The sequence below is a fragment of the Ranitomeya variabilis genome, chromosome 4 (assembly GCF_051348905.1).
Source record: "Ranitomeya variabilis isolate aRanVar5 chromosome 4, aRanVar5.hap1, whole genome shotgun sequence".
In the NCBI taxonomy this organism is placed as follows: domain Eukaryota; kingdom Metazoa; phylum Chordata; class Amphibia; order Anura; family Dendrobatidae; genus Ranitomeya; species Ranitomeya variabilis.
In genome coordinates, this window is record NC_135235.1 from 706,110,810 (window position 1) to 706,125,096 (window position 14,287).

Below are 14,287 nucleotides of genomic sequence, written 5' to 3' on the forward strand. Positions count from 1 at the left end.
CCATGCCGAGATAGCCCGTCAGCATGGCAATGGTCTCAGCCCCTTTTGTGGTGAATGGAGAAGTGATACTACTGGAGCACCAGGCTTCAATGCAGCAACCTCCCATTCATCCCAGAGACTGTGTGCAACCATCTGAGGGGGTTGTGGTCCGTCTCCACGATGAAGGGATGCCCGTACAAGTATGGCTGCAGACGCTGCAGGGCCCACACAATTGCCAGGCACTTCTTTTCCATCGTGGAGTAGGCCACCTCTCTCAGCAATAGCTTCCTGCTCAGGTACAGGACGGGATGCTCCTGGCCCGCGGCGCTGACCTGGCTGAGCACGGCACCGAGACCATAGTCACTGGTATCGACCTGTACTACAAACAGCCGCACAAAGTCAGCAGCTTGTAGTACTGGGAAGCTGGAGAGAGTGGTCTTGAGTGGCAGCTTTTTCTTGGTGAGGTCCGTCAGGGGCTTGGCCAGGGTGCTATAATGTGGAACAAACCTCCTATAGTACCCAGCGGTGCTGAGGAAGGACATCACCTGTTTCTTGGTCCTAGAGATGGGCCAGGGTGCGATGAAATCCACCTTCCCGGGTTCTGGATTCAGAACCCCCAATCTACGCGGTGACCCAGGTAGAGGACCTCACTCATGTCCAGCTGGCACCTTTCCGGCTTGATGGTCAAACCTGCCCGGTGGATCCACCTAAGCACCTGCGTCAGATGTGCTAGGTGATCCTCCCATGTGGGACTGAAGATGGCAATATCATCCAGGTACGCAGCAGCGTACCCTTCAAGTCCCTGGAGCAGCGTGTTGACCATCCGTTGAAAAGTGGCAGGGGCATACTTCATGCCGAATGGCATCACCATGGACTTGTACAATCCAAATGGGGTGATAGAGGCAGAGCGCTCCCGGGTCTCATGGGTCAGAGGGATCTGCCAATATCCCAGGCTCAGATCAATGATGGTCAGGTACTTAGCCCCGGCCAACTGATTGAGCAGGTCATTGATGCGTGGCATAGATAACGCATCGGTGACCGTGACAGCATTGAGGCCCCGGTAGTCCACGCAGAACCAGGTTGTTTGGTACTTTTTGGTGACAAGGACTACAGGCGTTGCCCACACGCTGTTGGATGCCTGAATCACCCCCAGCTTCAGCATCTCATCTCCTTTCTCAGGAAGGTTGCACACAGGGAGGGTGCAGGCCTCCCGCTCATGATATGCCTTAGTCATGTTCACATGGAAGGCCTTCCTATGTCCACGGGCGTGGTCTAGGGTGACCAGGTATATAACGATATTGAGCCGCTGGTGCACGAGGTATGGGCCCTCCCAGGCTGCTTGAAGGTTGTCCTTTGGTATGGGGACCAGTACCCACACTTTCTGACCCACCTGGTAGGTCCTTTCACAAGCTTTCTGGAGGTACCAGCGCTTCTGGTCAGCCTGAGCCATATTGTCCTGCACCAGCTTCGACAAGGCCGTCATTTTGTCCCGGAAGTGCATGACGTACTCAATGACCGACAGTCCAGGGGTGGTCAAGTCTCCTTCCCATGCCTCTCTCACCAGAGCAAAGAGCTCTCGGACACACCGCCCATACAGGAGCTCGATGGGGGTGAACCCCATTGAGGCCTGCGGAGCCTTCCAGTAGGCGAATAGGTGATGGAGGTACCACTCCCAGACGCTCCTATGGGAGTCAACCAACATCCTAAGCATCTGCTTGAGGGTGCCATTGAACCGCTCGCATAGACCATTAGTCTGCGGATGGTACAGGCTGGCCACCTGATGTTGCACCTGTATTTGCTTACAAAGGGACTCCATCAGCTGAGACATGAACTGGGTCCCTCGGTAGGTGAACTTTTCCTGGGGAAATCCCACTCTGGAGAAAATCTCCAGTGAAGCAGTGGCCACCTTCTCAGCCCAAGTGGTTGCCAAGACTACCACTTCCCGGTATCGGGTGGCATAATCCACTACCATTAGTATGTAGCGTTTCCCGGAGCGGCTTGGAATGGACAGTGGTCCAAAGAGATCCACAGCCACCCTCTGGAAAGGCTCATCAATGATGGGCAATGGCACCAGTGGGGCTTTGGGGAGCAAACCCACCTTTCCCACTCTCTGACAGGTGTCACATGAACGGCAGTAGGCAGCCACATCGGTCCCCATTTTATGCCAGTAGAAATTCTGGGCTAGCCTGGCCTTGGTTTTAGCGATCTCTAGGGGTCAGGCCATCAGAAACTCATGTGCGCTCCGTAACAACTCTGCCCGGAACAGATAGGGTACCACTAAATGTCAGTCCCTAGGCCACGCCTCTGGTGACTTGCCGAACCGAAAACCGGTACAGCCGTCCCTGGTCCAAGACCACCCGCTCGAGGTCTGAGTCCATGAAAGGCTGTGCTGCCTGCTCCTTAAGGGCCTTCAGGCTGTCCTTGGCATCTAATGCTGCCTGAAACCCCTGAGTAGACATGGCCAGAATTGACAAAACTGCCACGTCGTCTGTCAGCTCCCCGGGACCCGTCTCCAGGCCTCCCTGTGACTCAGCCATCACTTGGTTGGAAGGGGGAAGCCTGTTGGACCTCCGTGAGGCTCCTTGGGCTCCAGCACTCCCAATCCTGGTGACAGCATCCACGAGCGCTGTAACCCTGGATAATGCTTGCCTCCCCTCGGCTTCCACACAAGTCGCCGAGTCAGTTGGACCAACCTGGTCTCCTGGCATCCCGGTTACAGGGACCTCCTGCCCTGGAAGCTCCACCTCTCCTGTGACAGCCCCAACCCCATTGGCACCTTTCCCTTCCTGCAGCTGTGCAGAACCAGCAGTTTGGACTCATCTAGGGGCCCTACAATCCCTGCGGCAGCCCCTCCCACCAACTCTGGTTCTGCCCTTGCAGCTACCTGCCCCCTACCTCTCCCTCCAGAGCACACTGTCTCATCGCACCTGGGGGCATTCTCACACTTTCCTGTGTCTTCTGGCTCTGTCTCATCTGCACGCGCTGCATGTGTCCTGTCAGTGCAGGAGTGACTCTCAGCTCCCACCTCCCCATTGACGTATAAGGAAGAGGCAACACACTTATAACATTGCTAGCAGTAGACAAATCAATTCAAGACACAGTGGGGGACCAGGACTTGGGGTTTCAGTAGCCACATACTGTGACACTAGCTGCCCCAAATCCGTCCCAAGAAAAACACTGGCGGGATATATTCGCCGACACTCCCATCTCCCTCATTCCCCTCCCAGCGCCCCAGTCCAGATGAACCCTGGCAATGGGCAGCGCTGGTATGACACCTCCAATTCCAGAGATGGCGAGAGTTTTTCCAGGTAACAAGTCCAGAGGGGACACCATCTCAGGCCGCACGAGGGTCATCTCGGTGCCGGTGTCTCGCAATCCCATAGCAGCGGCATGGTTTACAGTGACAGACTGGTAATTGTCACGGGACCTCCCACTACCCCAACCCACACACGACAGGGGACGGTTTTGGGAATGAGGACGGGGCCTTGGGGCACTGGGGACACATGGCCCTGAAGTGTCTGGGTTTGTTGGAGGTAACACCTCCTGGGTTCTGTCCCTGGCCTGGAGAGGGAAACAGAGGGGGGCGCACCTTGCATTTTAGGGGCTAGAGAAACAGGGGCAGGATGAGTCTAAGGCTACTTTCACACTAGCGTTTTTTTGCATACGTCGCAATGCGTCGTTTTGGCGAAAAAACGCATCCTGCAAAGTCGTCTGCAGGATGCGTTTTTTCCCCATAGACTAACATTAGCGACGCATTGACACACGTCGCAACAGTCGTGCGAAGGTTGCGTCGTGTTGTGGCAGACCGCTGGCAGCAAAAAACTTTACATGTAACTTTTTTGGTGCCGACGGTCCGCCATTTCCGACCGCGCATGCGCGGCCGGAACTCTGCCGCCACCTCCCCGCACCTCACAATGGGGCAGCGGGTGCGTTGAAAAACAGCATCCGCTGCCCCCGTTGTGCGGCGCTTGCACAGTATGCGTCGGTGCGTCGGGCCGACACAGCGCGACGGCCCCGTACCGACGCTAGTGTGAAAGTAGCCTTACCCCCTCTCCAGGTGCTGTGGGCAGCTCGCTTGGCTTCAGTGACCTGTTTATTGGCATATTCATCTGCCAGGGTGGCTGTAGCAGCGGCCCCTGTGGTATCCGGTCACAAAGATACTGTTGAAGATCCTCTGGGCAGTTCCACAAGAATTGCTCTGTGACAAACGCCTCCTGGATCTCCTGGCCGGTGGCGAGTTCCAGACCCTTGGTCCAGCGCTCTGCAGCTCTCATAAGGGCCGGCATGTGGTCAGCCCATGTGTCCTTGGGGCCTTTTGCAGGCTCAGGAACTTCCTGCGGTAAGACTCCGGAGTGAGGTTAAACTGCTTGATCAGGGCCTGTTTGATGCTCTCATAGTTCTGTTCCACCCCGGCAGGTAAGTCCCCCAAAACTTCCAGAGACTCACCCCTCAAATGGGTGGTCACGTACTTGGGCCACTGATCCGAGGCCAGATGGTGGTGTCGGCAGGTTCCACTCAAAGGCTTGCAGAAAGGAGTCCATGTCTCCATCCTTCTCCAGCAAGGGGACTGTTGTGAATTCCGCTCTTGGGCGCCCTCCGGTGGTTGTAAGTGGCATTTCTGCGAGTTCTGCTCTTGGGCTCCCTCCGGTGGTTTTAAGTGGTACTGCTGCTCCTTGGATTTAGTAGTCAGCAGCTGCTTCCACTGATTGTCTTTCTGGCTCGACTATTTAGCCTGGTTCTATCCTTCAGCCTGTGCCAGTTGTCAATGGTTCATGGTTGGATTCACATCTCTGCTTGGATTTCCCTGATATTCTGACCAGTTCAGCAAAGATAAGTCCTTGCTTTGTTCTTTTGCAGTCCACTTGTTGTGGACTTAATCTTTCTGCACTTTCTATGTTTTTTCTAGTCCAGCTTGTCAGTATGGATTTATTCAGTTAAGCTGGAAGCTCTGGGAAGCAGATTTACCCTCCACAGTCAGGTGTGGAGATTTTTGTAAACTCTGTGGTGGATTTTTCTAGTTTTTAATACTGACCGCACAGTATTCTTTCCTGTTCTATTTATCTAGTTAGACTGGCCTCCTTTGCTACATCCTGGTTTCATTCTGTGTATGTCATTTCCCTCTCCACTCACAGTCAATATTTGTGGGGGGCTGTCCTATCCTTTGGGGATTTCCTCTGAGGCAAGATAGCTTTCCTGTTTCTATCTTTAGGGGTAGTTAGTCCTCCGGCTGTGACGAGGTGTCTAGGGAGTGACAGGAACATCCCACGGCTACTTCTAGTGTTGTGTTAAGCTCAGGAACTGCGGTCAGTACAGGTACCACCTCCTCCAGAGCACGTCCCATGTTGCTCCTAAACCACCAGCTCATAACAGGGGACATCCTCGGCACGGACATTGGCTGTCTTGGGTGCTGTGGTGAACGATGGAAGACCCTGCCAAGCCAACTACAGCTGATGCTCTCTGCCGCCTATCCCTCCCGCTCTGCTTGCTCTGCTTCTCGATCTGCCTGGTGCTCTGCAGCCTCTCGATTCCACTCTGCTTGCGCCGCCTCTTGATCTGCCTGGCGCTCTGCCACTTTCAGGAGGGCTGCGTAGGCTTTCTTGCACCCCGCCTCGAGAATCGCCAGGGCAAAATGAAAGAGGGCCTCTGATCTGGGCTGTCTGGGGTAAAGTGCAGTAGGAGGGTGCTCTCCTTCGGCAGGGTAGTGCACTGACAGCGAGTCGCTTGAAGAACCCCCCCTGGTTCACCCCTTCTTTGGAACCAGTACAGTAATTTTCCACATTACAGGCTAGCTGCGCGGCCATCATTCTTGTCTGGCTCCGATTGCTTGCAGCCAGTCTTTTCAGCCCTCGGTCATGGACATAGAGGCAACCCAAGCACCCACACACCTACTGTACTTTGCACTCGGACTGTCTAGTGCTGAGCTGATGTTAAGACCCCAGAAACAAAAGCTACTGCAGTTAGTCCTTAGTGTCTGGGAGTAGGTATCCCACGCACACTATTATCTCAATCCCACCGTGCTGCCACCAATCTGAGGGATCTCACAGGGGAAGGGGGTGGGTCACCTCGGGGGAGGGGAGAGGACCCAGCAGGGATCTGCTCTCTGGTGCCACCACCTGCCTCAAGTCAGTCAGGGAACTGCACCAAAGGGCAAATAGTCACCAGACAGGCTTCCCTTATAGGTGCGAGTGAGGCGCTCCCAGTGAGGGGGGATATATATCTCCAGTCCAGGCTGCGGATATATATATCTAAACCTCCCGGCCATCACTGCCGGAGTTCCTCTCTAAAACAGTATGGTATTCTGCCACCAGCTCCTCATTTGAAATAAGCCCCCTCCGACAGCAGACTTATATCGGGTCAGGAACCAACCCTGGGGTAGACTATAATATAACCAACTGAGCGTGCAGATATGGGGATTCATGGATCGCAATAAAAGAGCAGCCCAAGATTAATTTTATATCTAATCGCCGAGGAGGCGCACTAGAAAATACAGTTATATATACACAAGAGCAAATATATACAGTCAGGAGTGTAGTACAAAGATAGGGTATAGATAAGTTGCAATTACCGTGTTATGTAGCATGTGACCACAGGGAGGCGTTGATGGATCACAGGTCCAAAGCTTAGTTACAGGTTTTCCGGGCTGCATCAGCTAACGTATCCTTTGGCCATCAGAAAAACTAAGTCCAAAATGAGGGTCTGCCTTATATCTCCTTGGCTGTTCCCTCACACATCTGCTCCCACTCCTGGGTGGTGCATCCTCTCTCCTCCCATCTCTGAGAACAGGATTATCTGTCCAGAACGGTGGCTGGCCCATAACTAATAGCTCTGAATGGGTTGATTGTACCGACACTAGATTCCGCTGGATTTTATCTGCGCAGAGAACAAATTTGCCTACCGTAATTCCTGGTAGCTATGCTTTATAGCTCCATAATCCAGAGTGCTACAGGTGGCTAAATAATATGGGCACGTGGGGAAAGGAATGCCGATTCGGATTATGTGTGTCGGCTAGTCTCAGAGATATTGCATTCTGCTATTAGAAGTCATTTTCCAGATTCAATACCTCAGAGCTTGTTGCGACTTGCTGTACCATGTGCTTAGTCACACAAAGGGGCCAGCTGGCTTGTGTCATGATCCACTCCTGAGTTTGTTTTCAGCTGCCTTGTCTCTGGACTGGTCATGCGGGAGTTAATCCCCTCTGCCTCGCTTGGAAGCTGACTGGGCTATTTCAGTCCTCTGCCCCTGTGTACTGCACTGACCTCTCTGTGTACGACCTTGGCTTGTCTGACTTCTCTTTCATTACCTGTGGCACCTGTGCTGCTGTTCAGTGTTGCTACACTGCGTTTACAACCTCTATTCCCTCACCAGTACCCCCTGGTGGAGGTTGCACTATACTGCACTGCAGCAGCACATTACAGCTTGCAGCTGCAGAAAATTTCACACCATTGTGTCAAGAGCTTCAAAGAGCTTGAGTTAATTAAAAGGTAAACAATGATCCTGGGGAATGAATGCCAAGGGTGCAGGCACATTTCAGGAGTGGAGAGATATTTACTTTGTCCCTCACAGTCTTCCATAGTGAATTGCAGTCCCTCTGTGGAGACATTGGGGTCAGCAGGTGCTGTAGTCCGCTAGCCACAATCACACCAGAGCTCATCACACTGAATGCCCGCTCTTTTTACCGTGTGCATAATACTAAGTCAACACAGGATGAGGATAAAACAATGTGGCAATTCTTTAATGAACAACAAAACAGGCAAATAACACATAAGTATTATGAATATTCGCACTGATATGGAGCGCCCCCAAGCGCAGGGCCGTGAGGTACTCGGTACCGGGCTTCTCTGTCTCAGTTCTGGGGTTGTCACGGTGGCTAGACCCGGTCCGTGACCCTGCTAAGGGGTGTCCAATGAAAGGTGTAGGTGCGTGGTGCAGGTCGCGGTGAATAATGAGGACACAGGGTTGCAGTCTCTTTACCTCTTTACTGAAGGCTTCAAGGTCCTCAATCCAGAGTACGGTTAACAGGGCTGTAAGAGACCGGCCGGTCCGATGGCACCTCCAGAGTTCCCTTTGCAGGTGGAAATCTGTACCTACCTTCTAGCGCCTGTGTGTTGTAGTACTTCCCTGCTGAGCACCACGGGATAGTCCTCACAACTGTTGTGTGTTTCTGATGTTCTTTCCCACAACTTATGTCTGTTCTGATGTTCTTCTCCGTCCCCCAGATGATATGGATAGGACGCACCCGTATGACGGGAAGGCCTGGAGTTCTTCCGGGATCCTAGCATCGCCCCTCTCCCACAGTTGCCCCCTTATGTCTTCTTAGGTGATTTTGGTGAGACAGCCAACCTAAAATCAACTGTCCTGCCTCTGTTTGAAGTATTGCTTGGAGCCTAATACTTCCTCGGCGTTCTGGCCACCGGCTACGCGTCTCAATAGGATGTTGCCTCGATCTTACGGCACGACTCCTATTGGTGTTATCTCCTTTTTGCTTCGATCTCGTTTCTCACTCTCCACAATAACCCTCGCTTCTTGTCCTTTCTTGAGATACCGCCGCGATGTAGTGCAGGCGCGGTTCATTAACGTTCTTTTCTGTTCGCTAGGCCTCTGTCAGGATCCCACCCCTGACAGGGACCCCCCTGAATCTTTCCCTGCAACACCCTCTGCCACAGGATGTTGCTTTGTTCCAACCCAGTCAGCTTTCTCCCTAACTTTCTAACCCCCAGTTTTACCAGATTGTGAGAAGTGGCCTAATACATAGCGCCCTTAGCTCCCCCTGGAGGCCAGACTATGAAGTGTATTGATGTCTGTGATACCTGGTCAGGTGAACTCCTTCAGTGCCATCAGACGTACCATCACTCCCCTTAGCGGCAGAGCGATGTTACTGCAACGACCAGGTCTCTGGGGCGCTGCACTCCCCCCCGGTTAAATCCAGTACTCCTGGACTGGGAAGAAAACAACAATACATGTCAGCAAAAAGAAATACAATTTTTGAAATGCAGAAACAAGTAAATTTGAACAGAGCTTCCCTTTATGGGAGGTGAGGACACTTGAACGTTACAAACAGAACATGGTTAAATATTTTAAATAACATCCTATAAATAACTTTTCTTACCCAGCCGGGTATTCTACTTAGTGCAAATTCTCAACAATAATTTAACTTTGCCTCTAAGGACGTATAAGCTGAATCCACTAAAGGCTTACTATAAAACTCCTAAAATATAAATTAACTTTTATCACTTCTCTCTTCTAAGTGCAACACTTTCTTCTTGATTTGTCTTATGCAGGACCGCCTGTCTATCTGCCCAGGCCTACTGCCTCTTTTCTTAGCATGGGAACACTGAACCATCTCTCTATGGCTCCTAGGAGGACTCACCATCTAACCCCGTACGGGTTCACTTCCCTGTCCTCAATCTCTAGCAACATTATCAAACATTTTCTTATAACTAACTACATATTACTTCTACATATAAACATTATTACTACTTCTCTTAAGGCAACATTATGCTTTAAGTGCTATTGGTGAACGTTCCCTTTAAGAGGGAACCAAGTCTCTTGGAGGTAGCGCAACTTCTCACGCTGCAAGTTCGTGTAAAGTAGGAACTCCTGTACTATTTCCAGGAACAGTTTCTTCGCAAAGAGTTCTTTTTCTTGTAAAACCAGTAGGGGGCACCTTTAATAAGATGCGAACTATTTACAAAACAGTTTGTGAATAATTCACCGTCCATGATTCGGTAGTCTTTAAACAGTGATGAACCAATCAAAAAGGCAAAATAGGGATCCCGGATCAACTAAGGGATCCCTTTAAGAGATAACCCTGGTCGGGTTATAGCAGCAGAGAAACACAAAAAGGACGAACAGTTAACTATATACATTCTGTAAAGCATTTATGCTTACTCAGGTTCTGCCTGATACGGAGGTGGCCTCCTTCCGGGCCTCACCTGGCAAACGGCCCGTGGTGGGGTAGAAAGGCCCGGTCCTCATCTAGGCAGCGGCAGCACTCCTCTTTGGGCCACCCTCCTCAACCGAGAGCGGCCCCGTCCCATGGATACATGGTGGGTCAGGATTTCCTGGGGTTCCGCGGGGACAGGTTCCGCTACCTTTTCCGCAGGGGGTCCGTCCTCTGATGTTCCAGCGGCAGCCTGGAGAGCGACACACTGCTGAACGCCCCGAGCCATCCAGCCGACCTCCCTCCTCCACCGGGTATAGGTCACTGCGTCTCCGGGCTCCAAATCGCGGTCTTTGTCATATCTTCCACCACAGGGCTCCACTTCCTTCCGGTCAACACAGACCTGCAGCGGCTCTCCAATTTCTTGAAGGACTCCCCTTCCTTCCCGAGTTGAAGAAAACCACCACACCCCAGTGCGACGGTGGGACCTCGGTAGCGCCCGTCAGGTCGACCTGAGCCACGGGTTGGGGCCTATTCCTCCATGCTGTCATCAAGCGCCGCAGGTGCTCTGCCGCCGGCAGGATTCTCAGGCCCTGCGTCTGCCGCTCACACTCCACCGCGGTCGGGATGGATAGGAAGGGGGACACTGGAGACAGGCAGATCTCCGCAGGCTGGCCCAACCGGGAGATCACACGGTCTTCGGCCTCCCGGCGGCGTGCTACCCGCCGGGCCTCAGCTGCAGCCACCCACTCCTCAGACAGCGGCCAGTTGAGTCCTCCCAGCGGTGACTCCGTGAGGGCCAGTTTCTGCAGCGATGACGAATCTGGGGCTGCTACGGGTGGTACAGCATCGTGCTGGGTCGGGTCATCCCCAAGTGGTGCTTCCGACGTCGCCATCTTTGCCTCCTCCTCGGTATCTCTTTCCCGTGCTCTCTTTCGGTGGCGGTCCCGTCTCCATTGTCCCCACCCTCCATAGAGGATGAGAAGGCGGACCACAGCAGCTGACGGACACGTCCTCAGGATGCAGTAATACTTAGACTGGGCGGCCATGATTTCTCGCGCTCCTCAGCTCGGTTACGCCCACTTCACGCCCCTCTTCTTCTTCTGCGCTCTCCGTGGCGCTGCAATGGCGGCGGTTTTGGCGGCAAGTGGCAATCCACAGTCTTTGCAATAAGTCACAGTTCAAGCACAATAAATCACAGTTCCAAGGCACACATTACCTGATTCTTCAGGCTTAAGTAGATCCTGTTCCTGACGCCAAGTTTGGAGCGCCTCCAAGCGCAGGGCCGTGGGGTACTCGGTACCGGGCTTCTCTGTCTCAGTTCTGGGGTTGTCACGGTGGCTAGACCCGGTCCGTGACCCTGCTAAGGGGCGTCAAATGAAAGGTGTAGGTGGTAGGTGTGTGGTGCAGGTCGCGATGAATAACGAGGACACAGGGTTGCAGTCTCTTTACTGAAGGCTTCAAGGTCCTCAATCCACAGTACAGTTAAAAGGGCTGTAAGAGACCGGCCGGTCCGATGGCACCTCCAGAGTTCCCTTTGCAGGTGCAAATCTGTACCTACCTTCTAGCGCCTGTGTGTTGTAGTACTTCCCTGCTGAGCACCACGGGATAGTCCTCACAACTGTTTCTGATGTTCTTTCCCACAACTTATGTCTGTTCTGATGTTCTTCTCCGTCCCCAGATGATATGGATAGGACGCACCCGTATGACGGGAAGGCCTGGAGTTCTTCTGGGACCCTAGCGTCGCCCCTCTCCCACAGTTGCCCCCTATGTCTTCTTAGGTGATTTTGGTGAGACAGCCAACCTAAAATCAACTGTCCTGCCTCTGTTTGAAGTATTGCTTGGAGCCTAATACTTCCTCTGTGTTCTGGCCACCGGCTACGTGCCTCAATAGGATGTTGCCTCGATCTTACAGCACGACTCCTATTGGTGTTATCTCCTTTTTGCTTTGATCTCGTTTCTCACGCTCCACAATAAACCTCGCTTCTTGTCCTTTCTTGAGATACCGCCGCGATGTAGTGCAGGCGCGGTTCCTTAACGTTCTTTTCTGTCCACCCTGACAGGGACCCCCTGAATCTTCCCCTGCAACACCCTCTGCCACAGGATGTTGCTTGGTTCCAACCCAGTCAGCTTTCTCCCTAACTTTCTATCTAACCCCCAGTTTTACCAGATTGTGAGGAGTGGCCTAATACATAGCGCCCTTAGCTCCCCCTGGAGGCCAGACTATGAAGTGTATTGATGTCTGTGATACCTGGTCAGGTGAACTCCTTCAGTGCCATCAGACGTACCATCACTCCCCTTAGCAGCAGATGTTACTGCAACGACCAGGTCTCTGGGGCGCTGCAGATACACCTAGGTAAAATGAAAAATGCCTGGTGAACAATGTGAGCTAGCTTAGGGCCTTGTAGAGCTAGCTTTGGGTCTTGTACCTGTTCACACTAATCAGTATAAAGAGGACCCATAAGATAGTATAACATATAGAATGATCTCTGGGCACTGTGGATAAAGAGAGGAAGTGAACAGGATTAAAATACTGTAGACCTTGCGCCTATTCACACTAGTTTAATTGGGAAAGATGCCCAGTTAGTTGTTCATGCATATAAATACTGCTAGGTACTGTTAGATAAAAGTTATGCAATTATATACAAAAAGAACAATGTAAATATATAAATCAGAGCAATAAAATAATTTAAAAGAATGTTTAGGAGACCCTCCTTAATGTCTAATACAGGGTGTATCAGAGTCCCTCTTCCTTCTAATTTATGGAAGTTCTTGCATTGTCCGCATAGTATTTATGATTTTCAGAGTCCCTTCATAAATTAAACAGGATGTGTCTCACTATGTCACACACCACATGTCCAGATAAGGTATTAAAATTACATTTACAACGAATGTTTTTTTTCTCACCATTGAAAGCAATGAGAAAATGGAAAAATGCAGCAAAGAGGCTACGTGTAAAACACAAACTAAGGGGTGAAGGAAGCTTATTTTTTTCTCTTTTTTTAAATTGCCTTATATACAAGAACGAATGTTTTTACTTGTAAAATACATTTTATTTTCGGTTTTGGATGTTTTGTTGTCACTCCTTAAAAGTGTCGTATTACTCCAACAACATTGACCCCAAAAGCGACCTGAGAGTCAGAGTTGCATCCAGCCATCTTCCCCATGCTGTTCTCATTCCAATTTAGTGCTGTTTTCATCCATTTCAGCAATTTTCCTGCCCCCTCAGTCTGCCTGGAAAAGTCTGCTGAGCATGCGACCTGTTGACTCAAATATCGAGCACTCAAGTATTTTAGTGCTCGCTCATCGCTAATAATGACTGCTATCTGTGTGGCATTTTTGATGTTTAAAAGGGTTGTCCACTACTTGGACAACCCATTCTTATTCCTCATGATTGGTCTATTTAACCCCTTAAGAACCAGGGTTATTTCTGTTATTGAGTTTCCATTTTTTGCTCCCCTTCTTTACATAGCCATAGCTTTTTCATTTTTCCACCAATATGGCCATGTGAGGGCTTGTTTTTTGCAGTACAAGTTGTACTTTTGAAAGGCGCCATTGATTTTACCGTACCATGTATGGGAAAATGGGAAAAAAAATCCAAATGTGGTGAAATTGCAAGAAAAGTGCAATTTCACAACAGTTTTTGTGATTTTTTTACCATGTTCACGAAATGCTAAAACTGACCTGACATTATGATTCTCCAGGTCATTACAAGCTCACAGACACTAAACATTTCTAGGTTCTTTTTTCTTTAAGTGGTGAAAAAAAAATTCCAAAGTTTGTAAAAAAAAAAATGTTGCCATTTTCCGAGACCCATAGCATCTCCACTTTTCGGGACCTGGGGCTGGATGAGGGCTTATTTTTGAGCACCGGTCTGATGTTTTTATTGATACCATTTTGGTGTAGATATGATCTTTTGATTGCCCGTTAATGCATTTTTGCATTTTATTGCAATGTTGCAACGACCAAAAAAAAACATAAGTCTGGCATTTCAATTTTTTTTCTTGCTACACCGTTTACTGATTGGATAAATTCTTTTTATATATTGATTGAGCGGGTGATTCTTAATGCGGTGATTCCAAATGTGTATATTCCTTTTTTTTCTTTTTTGAATGGGGCGAGAGGGGGTGATTTGAACGTTTATATTTTTTCATTTTTTAATATTTTTAAAAACATTTTTTTTTACTATGAACTTGCTTCAATAGTCCCCATGGGAGACTAGAGGCTGCACTTGTCTGATTGCTTCTGCTACATAGAGCAGGGCTGCTCACTTGTTATGAGTGCCGACCGCTGGGCAATGCTCATAACTTTACGGCTATGACAACCACAAGAGTCTCCTGCTGACCTCGGGTTGTCATGCCAACCCATTGGCGACCGGCGGTCATGTGGGAGGACTCTGTCATTGGACGTTAAGGGGTTAAAATAAAA

General features: G+C 50.5%; 2 protein-coding genes across 3 annotated transcripts in view; one reads left to right on the forward strand and one right to left on the reverse strand.

Annotated features, from left to right (window-relative positions):
• The window catches only part of LOC143766503 (uncharacterized), a 264,909-nt gene that overhangs the window by 225,995 nt on the left and 24,627 nt on the right, over positions 1 to 14,287 (reverse strand). The window lies entirely within an intron of this gene.
• Positions 1 to 14,287, forward strand: part of LOC143766521 (uncharacterized) — a 336,611-nt gene that overhangs the window by 138,798 nt on the left and 183,526 nt on the right. The window lies entirely within an intron of this gene.